General features: G+C 48.4%; 19 non-coding genes across 19 annotated transcripts; 9 read left to right on the top strand and 10 right to left on the bottom strand.

Annotated features, from left to right (window-relative positions):
- Positions 1–240: 240 nt before the first annotated feature.
- Positions 241–312, bottom strand: Trnap-ugg. Its single transcript has one exon. It is a non-coding gene; the product is annotated as a tRNA-Pro (tRNA).
- A 557-nt stretch (positions 313–869) lies between these two features.
- Positions 870–941, top strand: Trnaq-uug. The gene has a single exon. It is a non-coding gene; the product is annotated as a tRNA-Gln (tRNA).
- Positions 942–1,448: 507 nt separating this feature from the next.
- Positions 1,449–1,520, bottom strand: Trnap-ugg. Its single transcript has one exon. It is a non-coding gene; the product is annotated as a tRNA-Pro (tRNA).
- A 557-nt stretch (positions 1,521–2,077) lies between these two features.
- Trnaq-uug lies at positions 2,078–2,149 on the top strand. Its single transcript has one exon. It is a non-coding gene; the product is annotated as a tRNA-Gln (tRNA).
- Positions 2,150–2,655: 506 nt separating this feature from the next.
- On the bottom strand, positions 2,656–2,727 carry Trnap-ugg. The gene has a single exon. It is a non-coding gene; the product is annotated as a tRNA-Pro (tRNA).
- Positions 2,728–3,284: 557 nt separating this feature from the next.
- Trnaq-uug lies at positions 3,285–3,356 on the top strand. Its single transcript has one exon. It is a non-coding gene; the product is annotated as a tRNA-Gln (tRNA).
- Positions 3,357–3,863: 507 nt separating this feature from the next.
- Trnap-ugg lies at positions 3,864–3,935 on the bottom strand. Its single transcript has one exon. It is a non-coding gene; the product is annotated as a tRNA-Pro (tRNA).
- A 557-nt stretch (positions 3,936–4,492) lies between these two features.
- Trnaq-uug lies at positions 4,493–4,564 on the top strand. The gene has a single exon. It is a non-coding gene; the product is annotated as a tRNA-Gln (tRNA).
- A 507-nt stretch (positions 4,565–5,071) lies between these two features.
- On the bottom strand, positions 5,072–5,143 carry Trnap-ugg. The gene has a single exon. It is a non-coding gene; the product is annotated as a tRNA-Pro (tRNA).
- Positions 5,144–5,700: 557 nt separating this feature from the next.
- Trnaq-uug lies at positions 5,701–5,772 on the top strand. The gene has a single exon. It is a non-coding gene; the product is annotated as a tRNA-Gln (tRNA).
- Positions 5,773–6,279: 507 nt separating this feature from the next.
- Trnap-ugg lies at positions 6,280–6,351 on the bottom strand. The gene has a single exon. It is a non-coding gene; the product is annotated as a tRNA-Pro (tRNA).
- Positions 6,352–6,908: 557 nt separating this feature from the next.
- On the top strand, positions 6,909–6,980 carry Trnaq-uug. The gene has a single exon. It is a non-coding gene; the product is annotated as a tRNA-Gln (tRNA).
- Positions 6,981–7,487: 507 nt separating this feature from the next.
- Positions 7,488–7,559, bottom strand: Trnap-ugg. The gene has a single exon. It is a non-coding gene; the product is annotated as a tRNA-Pro (tRNA).
- A 557-nt stretch (positions 7,560–8,116) lies between these two features.
- Trnaq-uug lies at positions 8,117–8,188 on the top strand. Its single transcript has one exon. It is a non-coding gene; the product is annotated as a tRNA-Gln (tRNA).
- A 507-nt stretch (positions 8,189–8,695) lies between these two features.
- Positions 8,696–8,767, bottom strand: Trnap-ugg. The gene has a single exon. It is a non-coding gene; the product is annotated as a tRNA-Pro (tRNA).
- Positions 8,768–9,324: 557 nt separating this feature from the next.
- On the top strand, positions 9,325–9,396 carry Trnaq-uug. The gene has a single exon. It is a non-coding gene; the product is annotated as a tRNA-Gln (tRNA).
- Positions 9,397–9,903: 507 nt separating this feature from the next.
- Trnap-ugg lies at positions 9,904–9,975 on the bottom strand. Its single transcript has one exon. It is a non-coding gene; the product is annotated as a tRNA-Pro (tRNA).
- A 557-nt stretch (positions 9,976–10,532) lies between these two features.
- Positions 10,533–10,604, top strand: Trnaq-uug. The gene has a single exon. It is a non-coding gene; the product is annotated as a tRNA-Gln (tRNA).
- Positions 10,605–11,111: 507 nt separating this feature from the next.
- Trnap-ugg lies at positions 11,112–11,183 on the bottom strand. Its single transcript has one exon. It is a non-coding gene; the product is annotated as a tRNA-Pro (tRNA).
- Between the last annotated feature and the right edge of the window lie 1,001 nt (positions 11,184–12,184).

Below are 12,184 nucleotides of genomic sequence, written 5' to 3'. Positions count from 1 at the left end.
ACTTGCATGCGATGTACTAGTTCCTGGGGAACGAATAGAATCGTTGTACGTGCCAGTCTTTACGTATAGATATAAGTAAGCGGAGACGGCTTAATCCTGCCACGTAGATTGCCTTCCATAAAGCGCACCTGAGAGTCTCATGGGCCGGTGGCCCGACATGCAGTTTGTCCTGCTGCATGGCTTACTTTCAGAGACTCGCAAGTTTATCGTAGTGCTGGGTTGTCGCGAAAGTGAAAAGTAGGGCCTGTCTGGGATTTGAACCCGGGACCTCCTGCACCCAAAGCAGGAATCATACCCCTAGACCAACAGGCCGCACAAGTAAGCAAGTCTGCACCCCGCCACCTACTGAGATCTTGCCGCACTTGCTAGTTGCAGCATCCTAGCTGGACCATATTCTCAAAGAGGTTTCTTAATCTGACACCTACGACATGCGCTGTGCTGAACACCAGTGTATGTGAATGCTGAAAGAGCTGCTTGAGTTGTGTGACAGTATTTCGACCGTGTGTAGTGCAAATGTTATCGTGTCACGAACAATCCGCCCACTACGTAGCGTTCTGTGTCAGCACGCAGTTTTCGACAGTACTCTGTGTCCATAGCTGTTTTCATAGCTAGGCTGCTTCCAGCACAAAGCATCCGCCATACGAAAGTGGCTGTTTCGCGATTTTGATTACCTGATCCTTCGACATCACTTCATGTACGAATACTGGCAAGAATTCTCGCTACATTCGAAGGTGCTCCTTCCACTTCCAGCCTACTTGGTTGCTTCATTAGCCACGCAAACACTTCCTGAGGACCATACGTGTAATGACATCGCATCTTATGGGCTTAATTACATGATACCACTGAATTTAAGAGCGCTACAGGCATCCGGTTCCATGGTGTAATGGTTAGCACTCTGGACTTTGAATCCAGCGATCCGAGTTCGAGTCTCGGTGGAACCTGACGCTGTGTTTTGCGATCGTTTCTAGAAATGTGTACGAGCCGGTGGTTGGAATTGTATATGCAGAAATTTAACTAGGATCATGAAATGCAAAATGTTAATAGCAGTCCACACGTGAATGGGGAGCGCTCCAAATGCTTATGCTTTTGCTACTAGGATTAATAACGGGACGTAAGGGGCTCAACTGCGAGAAGACGACCTCAGCTGTTCCTCCCCGCAGGAAAGACATCTCACCGTTTTGGGTGCTGCATGCGCATGCATTTACCAAACTTGCATGCGATGTACTAGTTCCTGGGGAACGAATAGAATCGTTGTACGTGCCAGTCTTTACGTATAGATATAAGTAAGCGGAGACGGCTTAATCCTGCCACGTAGATTGCCTTCCATAAAGCGCACCTGAGAGTCTCATGGGCCGGTGGCCCGACATGCAGTTTGTCCTGCTGCATGGCTTACTTTCAGAGACTCGCAAGTTTATCGTAGTGCTGGGTTGTCGCGAAAGTGAAAAGTAGGGCCTGTCCGGGATTTGAACCCGGGACCTCCTGCACCCAAAGCAGGAATCATACCCCTAGACCAACAGGCCGCACAAGTAAGCAAGTCTGCACCCCGCCACCTACTGAGATCTTGCCGCACTTGCTAGTTGCAGCATCCTAGCTGGACCATATTCTCAAAGAGGTTTCTTAATCTGACACCTACGACATGCGCTGTGCTGAACACCAGTGTATGTGAATGCTGAAAGAGCTGCTTGAGTTGTGTGACAGTATTTCGACCGTGTGTAGTGCAAATGTTATCGTGTCACGAACAATCCGCCCACTACGTAGCGTTCTGTGTCAGCACGCAGTTTTCGACAGTACTCTGTGTCCATAGCTGTTTTCATAGCTAGGCTGCTTCCAGCACAAAGCATCCGCCATACGAAAGTGGCTGTTTCGCGATTTTGATTACCTGATCCTTCGACATCACTTCATGTACGAATACTGGCAAGAATTCTCGCTACATTCGAAGGTGCTCCTTCCACTTCCAGCCTACTTGGTTGCTTCATTAGCCACGCAAACACTTCCTGAGGACCATACGTGTAATGACATCGCATCTTATGGGCTTAATTACATGATACCACTGAATTTAAGAGCGCTACAGGCATCCGGTTCCATGGTGTAATGGTTAGCACTCTGGACTTTGAATCCAGCGATCCGAGTTCGAGTCTCGGTGGAACCTGACGCTGTGTTTTGCGATCGTTTCTAGAAATGTGTACGAGCCGGTGGTTGGAATTGTATATGCAGAAATTTAACTAGGATCATGAAATGCAAAATGTTAATAGCAGTCCACACGTGAATGGGGAGCGCTCCAAATGCTTATGCTTTTGCTACTAGAATTAATAACGGGACGTAAGGGGCTCAACTGCGAGAAGACGACCTCAGCTGTTCCTCCCCGCAGGAAAGACATCTCACCGTTTTGGGTGCTGCATGCGCATGCATTTACCAAACTTGCATGCGATGTACTAGTTCCTGGGGAACGAATAGAATCGTTGTACGTGCCAGTCTTTACGTGTAGATATAAGTAAGCGGAGACGGCTTAATCCTGCCACGTAGATTGCCTTCCATAAAGCGCACCTGAGAGTCTCATGGGCCGGTGGCCCGACATGCAGTTTGTCCTGCTGCATGGCTTACTTTCAGAGACTCGCAAGTTTATCGTAGTGCTGGGTTGTCGCGAAGTGAAAAGTAGGGCCTGTCCATGATTTGAACCCGGGACCTCCTGCACCCAAAGCAGGAATCATACCCCTAGACCAACAGGCCGCACAAGTAAGCAAGTCTGCACCCCGCCACCTACTGAGATCTTGCCGCACTTGCTAGTTGCAGCATCCTAGCTGGACCATATTCTCAAAGAGGTTTCTTAATCTGACACCTACGACATGCGCTGTGCTGAACACCAGTGTATGTGAATGCTGAAAGAGCTGCTTGAGTTGTGTGACAGTATTTCGACCGTGTGTAGTGCAAATGTTATCGTGTCACGAACAATCCGCCCACTACGTAGCGTTCTGTGTCAGCACGCAGTTTTCGACAGTACTCTGTGTCCATAGCTGTTTTCATAGCTAGGCTGCTTCCAGCACAAAGCATCCGCCATACGAAAGTGGCTGTTTCGCGATTTTGATTACCTGATCCTTCGACATCACTTCATGTACGAATACTGGCAAGAATTCTCGCTACATTCGAAGGTGCTCCTTCCACTTCCAGCCTACTTGGTTGCTTCATTAGCCACGCAAACACTTCCTGAGGACCATACGTGTAATGACATCGCATCTTATGGGCTTAATTACATAATACCACTGAATTTAAGAGCGCTACAGGCATCCGGTTCCATGGTGTAATGGTTAGCACTCTGGACTTTGAATCCAGCGATCCGAGTTCGAGTCTCGGTGGAACCTGACGCTGTGTTTTGCGATCGTTTCTAGAAATGTGTACGAGCCGGTGGTTGGAATTGTATATGCAGAAATTTAACTAGGATCATGAAATGCAAAATGTTAATAGCAGTCCACACGTGAATGGGGAGCGCTCCAAATGCTTATGCTTTTGCTACTAGGATTAATAACGGGACGTAAGGGGCTCAACTGCGAGAAGACGACCTCAGCTGTTCCTCCCCGCAGGAAAGACATCTCACCGTTTTGGGTGCTGCATGCGCATGCATTTACCAAACTTGCATGCGATGTACTAGTTCCTGGGGAACGAATAGAATCGTTGTACGTGCCAGTCTTTACGTATAGATATAAGTAAGCGGAGACGGCTTAATCCTGCCACGTAGATTGCCTTCCATAAAGCGCACCTGAGAGTCTCATGGGCCGGTGGCCCGACATGCAGTTTGTCCTGCTGCATGGCTTACTTTCAGAGACTCGCAAGTTTATCGTAGTGCTGGGTTGTCGCGAAAGTGAAAAGTAGGGCCTGTCCGGGATTTGAACCCGGGACCTCCTGCACCCAAAGCAGCAATCATACCCCTAGACCAACAGGCCGCACAAGTAAGCAAGTCTGCACCCCGCCACCTACTGAGATCTTGCCGCACTTGCTAGTTGCAGCATCCTAGCTGGACCATATTCTCAAAGAGGTTTCTTAATCTGACACCTACGACATGCGCTGTGCTGAACACCAGTGTATGTGAATGCTGAAAGAGCTGCTTGAGTTGTGTGACAGTATTTCGACCGTGTGTAGTGCAAATGTTATCGTGTCACGAACAATCCGCCCACTACGTAGCGTTCTGTGTCAGCACGCAGTTTTCGACAGTACTCTGTGTCCATAGCTGTTTTCATAGCTAGGCTGCTTCCAGCACAAAGCATCCGCCATACGAAAGTGGCTGTTTCGCGATTTTGATTACCTGATCCTTCGACATCACTTCATGTACGAATACTGGCAAGAATTCTCGCTACATTCGAAGGTGCTCCTTCCACTTCCAGCCTACTTGGTTGCTTCATTAGCCACGCAAACACTTCCTGAGGACCATACGTGTAATGACATCGCATCTTATGGGCTTAATTACATGATACCACTGAATTTAAGAGCGCTACAGGCATCCGGTTCCATGGTGTAATGGTTAGCACTCTGGACTTTGAATCCAGCGATCCGAGTTCGAGTCTCGGTGGAACCTGACGCTGTGTTTTGCGATCGTTTCTAGAAATGTGTACGAGCCGGTGGTTGGAGTTGTATATGCAGAAATTTAACTAGGATCATGAAATGCAAAATGTTAATAGCAGTCCACACGTGAATGGGGAGCGCTCCAAATGCTTATGCTTTTGCTACTAGGATTAATAACGGGACGTAAGGGGTTCAACTGCGAGAAGACGACCTCAGCTGTTCCTCCCCGCAGGAAAGACATCTCACCGTTTTGGGTGCTGCATGCGCATGCATTTACCAAACTTGCATGCGATGTACTAGTTCCTGGGGAACGAATAGAATCGTTGTACGTGCCAGTCTTTACGTATAGATATAAGTAAGCGGAGACGGCTTAATCCTGCCACGTAGATTGCCTTCCATAAAGCGCACCTGAGAGTCTCATGGGCCGGTGGCCCGACATGCAGTTTGTCCTGCTGCATGGCTTACTTTCAGAGACTCGCAAGTTTATCGTAGTGCTGGGTTGTCGCGAAAGTGAAAAGTAGGGCCTGTCCGGGATTTGAACCCGGGACCTCCTGCACCCAAAGCAGGAATCATACCCCTAGACCAACAGGCCGCACAAGTAAGCAAGTCTGCACCCCGCCACCTACTGAGATCTTGCCGCACTTGCTAGTTGCAGCATCCTAGCTGGACCATATTCTCAAAGAGGTTTCTTAATCTGACACCTACGACATGCGCTGTGCTGAACACCAGTGTATGTGAATGCTGAAAGAGCTGCTTGAGTTGTGTGACAGTATTTCGACCGTGTGTAGTGCAAATGTTATCGTGTCACGAACAATCCGCCCACTACGTAGCGTTCTGTGTCAGCACGCAGTTTTCGACAGTACTCTGTGTCCATAGCTGTTTTCATAGCTAGGCTGCTTCCAGCACAAAGCATCCGCCATACGAAAGTGGCTGTTTCGCGATTTTGATTACCTGATCCTTCGACATCACTTCATGTACGAATACTGGCAAGAATTCTCGCTACATTCGAAGGTGCTCCTTCCACTTCCAGCCTACTTGGTTGCTTCATTAGCCACGCAAACACTTCCTGAGGACCATACGTGTAATGACATCGCATCTTATGGGCTTAATTACATGATACCACTGAATTTAAGAGCGCTACAGGCATCCGGTTCCATGGTGTAATGGTTAGCACTCTGGACTTTGAATCCAGCGATCCGAGTTCGAGTCTCGGTGGAACCTAACGCTGTGTTTTGCGATCGTTTCTAGAAATGTGTACGAGCCGGTGGTTGGAATTGTATATGCAGAAATTTAACTAGGATCATGAAATGCAAAATGTTAATAGCAGTCCACACGTGAATGGGGAGCGCTCCAAATGCTTATGCTTTTGCTACTAGGATTAATAACGGGACGTAAGGGGCTCAACTGCGAGAAGACGACCTCAGCTGTTCCTCCCCGCAGGAAAGACATCTCACCGTTTTGGGTGCTGCATGCGCATGCATTTACCAAACTTGCATGCGATGTACTAGTTCCTGGGGAACGAATAGAATCGTTGTACGTGCCAGTCTTTACGTATAGATATAAGTAAGCGGAGACGGCTTAATCCTGCCACGTAGATTGCCTTCCATAAAGCGCACCTGAGAGTCTCATGGGCCGGTGGCCCGACATGCAGTTTGTCCTGCTGCATGGCTTACTTTCAGAGACTCGCAAGTTTATCGTAGTGCTGGGTTGTCGCGAAAGTGAAAAGTATGGCCTGTCCGGGATTTGAACCCGGGACCTCCTGCACCCAAAGCAGGAATCATACCCCTAGACCAACAGGCCGCACAAGTAAGCAAGTCTGCACCCCGCCACCTACTGAGATCTTGCCGCACTTGCTAGTTGCAGCATCCTAGCTGGACCATATTCTCAAAGAGGTTTCTTAATCTGACACCTACGACATGCGCTGTGCTGAACACCAGTGTATGTGAATGCTGAAAGAGCTGCTTGAGTTGTGTGACAGTATTTCGACCGTGTGTAGTGCAAATGTTATCGTGTCACGAACAATCCGCCCACTACGTAGCGTTCTGTGTCAGCACGCAGTTTTCGACAGTACTCTGTGTCCATAGCTGTTTTCATAGCTAGGCTGCTTCCAGCACAAAGCATCCGCCATACGAAAGTGGCTGTTTCGCGATTTTGATTACCTGATCCTTCGACATCACTTCATGTACGAATACTGGCAAGAATTCTCGCTACATTCGAAGGTGCTCCTTCCACTTCCAGCCTACTTGGTTGCTTCATTAGCCACGCAAACACTTCCTGAGGACCATACGTGTAATGACATCGCATCTTATGGGCTTAATTACATGATACCACTGAATTTAAGAGCGCTACAGGCATCCGGTTCCATGGTGTAATGGTTAGCACTCTGGACTTTGAATCCAGCGATCCGAGTTCGAGTCTCGGTGGAACCTGACGCTGTGTTTTGCGATCGTTTCTAGAAATGTGTACGAGCCGGTGGTTGGAATTGTATATGCAGAAATTTAACTAGGATCATGAAATGCAAAATGTTAATAGCAGTCCACACGTGAATGGGGAGCGCTCCAAATGCTTATGCTTTTGCTACTAGGATTAATAACGGGACGTAAGGGGTTCAACTGCGAGAAGACGACCTCAGCTGTTCCTCCCCGCAGGAAAGACATCTCACCGTTTTGGGTGCTGCATGCGCATGCATTTACCAAACTTGCATGCGATGTACTAGTTCCTGGAGAACGAATAGAATCGTTGTACGTGCCAGTCTTTACGTATAGATATAAGTAAGCGGAGACGGCTTAATCCTGCCACGTAGATTGCCTTCCATAAAGCGCACCTGAGAGTCTCATGGGCCGGTGGCCCGACATGCAGTTTGTCCTGCTGCATGGCTTACTTTCAGAGACTCGCAAGTTTATCGTAGTGCTGGGTTGTCGCGAAAGTGAAAAGTAGGGCCTGTCCGGGATTTGAACCCGGGACCTCCTGCACCCAAAGCAGGAATCATACCCCTAGACCAACAGGCCGCACAAGTAAGCAAGTCTGCACCCCGCCACCTACTGAGATCTTGCCGCACTTGCTAGTTGCAGCATCCTAGCTGGACCATATTCTCAAAGAGGTTTCTTAATCTGACACCTACGACATGCGCTGTGCTGAACACCAGTGTATGTGAATGCTGAAAGAGCTGCTTGAGTTGTGTGACAGTATTTCGACCGTGTGTAGTGCAAATGTTATCGTGTCACGAACAATCCGCCCACTACGTAGCGTTCTGTGTCAGCACGCAGTTTTCGACAGTACTCTGTGTCCATAGCTGTTTTCATAGCTAGGCTGCTTCCAGCACAAAGCATCCGCCATACGAAAGTGGCTGTTTCGCGATTTTGATTACCTGATCCTTCGACATCACTTCATGTACGAATACTGGCAAGAATTCTCGCTACATTCGAAGGTGCTCCTTCCACTTCCAGCCTACTTGGTTGCTTCATTAGCCACGCAAACACTTCCTGAGGACCATACGTGTAATGACATCGCATCTTATGGGCTTAATTACATGATACCACTGAATTTAAGAGCGCTACAGGCATCCGGTTCCATGGTGTAATGGTTAGCACTCTGGACTTTGAATCCAGCGATCCGAGTTCGAGTCTCGGTGGAACCTGACGCTGTGTTTTGCGATCGTTTCTAGAAATGTGTACGAGCCGGTGGTTGGAGTTGTATATGCAGAAATTTAACTAGGATCATGAAATGCAAAATGTTAATAGCAGTCCACACGTGAATGGGGAGCGCTCCAAATGCTTATGCTTTTGCTACTAGGATTAATAACGGGACGTAAGGGGTTCAACTGCGAGAAGACGACCTCAGCTGTTCCTCCCCGCAGGAAAGACATCTCACCGTTTTGGGTGCTGCATGCGCATGCATTTACCAAACTTGCATGCGATGTACTAGTTCCTGGGGAACGAATAGAATCGTTGTACGTGCCAGTCTTTACGTATAGATATAAGTAAGCGGAGACGGCTTAATCCTGCCACGTAGATTGCCTACCATAAAGCGCACCTGAGAGTCTCATGGGCCGGTGGCCCGACATGCAGTTTGTCCTGCTGCATGGCTTACTTTCAGAGACTCGCAAGTTTATCGTAGTGCTGGGTTGTCGCGAAAGTGAAAAGTAGGGCCTGTCCGGGATTTGAACCCGGGACCTCCTGCACCCAAAGCAGGAATCATACCCCTAGACCAACAGGCCGCACAAGTAAGCAAGTCTGCACCCCGCCACCTACTGAGATCTTGCCGCACTTGCTAGTTGCAGCATCCTAGCTGGACCATATTCTCAAAGAGGTTTCTTAATCTGACACCTACGACATGCGCTGTGCTGAACACCAGTGTATGTGAATGCTGAAAGAGCTGCTTGAGTTGTGTGACAGTATTTCGACCGTGTGTAGTGCAAATGTTATCGTGTCACGAACAATCCGCCCACTACGTAGCGTTCTGTGTCAGCACGCAGTTTTCGACAGTACTCTGTGTCCATAGCTGTTTTCATAGCTAGGCTGCTTCCAGCACAAAGCATCCGCCATACGAAAGTGGCTGTTTCGCGATTTTGATTACCTGATCCTTCGACATCACTTCATGTACGAATACTGGCAAGAATTCTCGCTACATTCGAAGGTGCTCCTTCCACTTCCAGCCTACTTGGTTGCTTCATTAGCCACGCAAACACTTCCTGAGGACCATACGTGTAATGACATCGCATCTTATGGGCTTAATTACATGATACCACTGAATTTAAGAGCGCTACAGGCATCCGGTTCCATGGTGTAATGGTTAGCACTCTGGACTTTGAATCCAGCGATCCGAGTTCGAGTCTCGGTGGAACCTAACGCTGTGTTTTGCGATCGTTTCTAGAAATGTGTACGAGCCGGTGGTTGGAATTGTATATGCAGAAATTTAACTAGGATCATGAAATGCAAAATGTTAATAGCAGTCCACACGTGAATGGGGAGCGCTCCAAATGCTTATGCTTTTGCTACTAGGATTAATAACGGGACGTAAGGGGCTCAACTGCGAGAAGACGACCTCAGCTGTTCCTCCCCGCAGGAAAGACATCTCACCGTTTTGGGTGCTGCATGCGCATGCATTTACCAAACTTGCATGCGATGTACTAGTTCCTGGGGAACGAATAGAATCGTTGTACGTGCCAGTCTTTACGTATAGATATAAGTAAGCGGAGACGGCTTAATCCTGCCACGTAGATTGCCTTCCATAAAGCGCACCTGAGAGTCTCATGGGCCGGTGGCCCGACATGCAGTTTGTCCTGCTGCATGGCTTACTTTCAGAGACTCGCAAGTTTATCGTAGTGCTGGGTTGTCGCGAAAGTGAAAAGTATGGCCTGTCCGGGATTTGAACCCGGGACCTCCTGCACCCAAAGCAGGAATCATACCCCTAGACCAACAGGCCGCACAAGTAAGCAAGTCTGCACCCCGCCACCTACTGAGATCTTGCCGCACTTGCTAGTTGCAGCATCCTAGCTGGACCATATTCTCAAAGAGGTTTCTTAATCTGACACCTACGACATGCGCTGTGCTGAACACCAGTGTATGTGAATGCTGAAAGAGCTGCTTGAGTTGTGTGACAGTATTTCGACCGTGTGTAGTGCAAATGTTATCGTGTCACGAACAATCCGCCCACTACGTAGCGTTCTGTGTCAGCACGCAGTTTTCGACAGTACTCTGTGTCCATAGCTGTTTTCATAGCTAGGCTGCTTCCAGCACAAAGCATCCGCCATACGAAAGTGGCTGTTTCGCGATTTTGATTACCTGATCCTTCGACATCACTTCATGTACGAATACTGGCAAGAATTCTCGCTACATTCGAAGGTGCTCCTTCCACTTCCAGCCTACTTGGTTGCTTCATTAGCCACGCAAACACTTCCTGAGGACCATACGTGTAATGACATCGCATCTTATGGGCTTAATTACATGATACCACTGAATTTAAGAGCGCTACAGGCATCCGGTTCCATGGTGTAATGGTTAGCACTCTGGACTTTGAATCCAGCGATCCGAGTTCGAGTCTCGGTGGAACCTGACGCTGTGTTTTGCGATCGTTTCTAGAAATGTGTACGAGCCGGTGGTTGGAATTGTATATGCAGAAATTTAACTAGGATCATGAAATGCAAAATGTTAATAGCAGTCCACACGTGAATGGGGAGCGCTCCAAATGCTTATGCTTTTGCTACTAGGATTAATAACGGGACGTAAGGGGTTCAACTGCGAGAAGACGACCTCAGCTGTTCCTCCCCGCAGGAAAGACATCTCACCGTTTTGGGTGCTGCATGCGCATGCATTTACCAAACTTGCATGCGATGTACTAGTTCCTGGAGAACGAATAGAATCGTTGTACGTGCCAGTCTTTACGTATAGATATAAGTAAGCGGAGACGGCTTAATCCTGCCACGTAGATTGCCTTCCATAAAGCGCACCTGAGAGTCTCATGGGCCGGTGGCCCGACATGCAGTTTGTCCTGCTGCATGGCTTACTTTCAGAGACTCGCAAGTTTATCGTAGTGCTGGGTTGTCGCGAAAGTGAAAAGTAGGGCCTGTCCGGGATTTGAACCCGGGACCTCCTGCACCCAAAGCAGGAATCATACCCCTAGACCAACAGGCCGCACAAGTAAGCAAGTCTGCACCCCGCCACCTACTGAGATCTTGCCGCACTTGCTAGTTGCAGCATCCTAGCTGGACCATATTCTCAAAGAGGTTTCTTAATCTGACACCTACGACATGCGCTGTGCTGAACACCAGTGTATGTGAATGCTGAAAGAGCTGCTTGAGTTGTGTGACAGTATTTCGACCGTGTGTAGTGCAAATGTTATCGTGTCACGAACAATCCGCCCACTACGTAGCGTTCTGTGTCAGCACGCAGTTTTCGACAGTACTCTGTGTCCATAGCTGTTTTCATAGCTAGGCTGCTTCCAGCACAAAGCATCCGCCATACGAAAGTGGCTGTTTCGCGATTTTGATTACCTGATCCTTCGACATCACTTCATGTACGAATACTGGCAAGAATTCTCGCTACATTCGAAGGTGCTCCTTCCACTTCCAGCCTACTTGGTTGCTTCATTAGCCACGCAAACACTTCCTGAGGACCATACGTGTAATGACATCGCATCTTATGGGCTTAATTACATGATACCACTGAATTTAAGAGCGCTACAGGCATCCGGTTCCATGGTGTGCAGTTCCGCCGCGGCCGCGGCCGTGTGCAGACGTGCGGTGGTGGTCGCTTCGCCTGTGCTTAAGAGCGCACGCAGCTGTTGGTATTGTAAGTACTACTTCACGAAAGTGATGGAGGATGAGTTGAGACGTTACACGCTACGATTTGGATTTCCGTATGGCTATGCTCGACCACAGGTTCACGAACTTATTGACTGGTTTTACGATCGATTAGGACTGCGAGATGATGAAGTTCTTGGGTTTTCGTATGATTTTCTTGCGAACGCTGTTTATGTAAAATTGATAAGTGACGATCCTTGCGTTCGTATTATGACCCTCACGGAAGGCACTGTGGATTTTGTGAATTCTAAAGGCGAAATTTGTAAAGTATCTGTTAGTCATGCTGGACTAGGGCTACGAACCGTCCGTATATTTAATCTGCCTTTCGAAGTT

The sequence above is a fragment of the Schistocerca piceifrons genome, chromosome 2 (genome assembly GCF_021461385.2).
Source record: "Schistocerca piceifrons isolate TAMUIC-IGC-003096 chromosome 2, iqSchPice1.1, whole genome shotgun sequence".
Taxonomy (NCBI): Eukaryota; Metazoa; Arthropoda; class Insecta; order Orthoptera; family Acrididae; genus Schistocerca; species Schistocerca piceifrons.
Note: the sequence above shows the minus strand (reverse complement) of the source record. Positions and strands in the feature narration are given on the sequence as shown.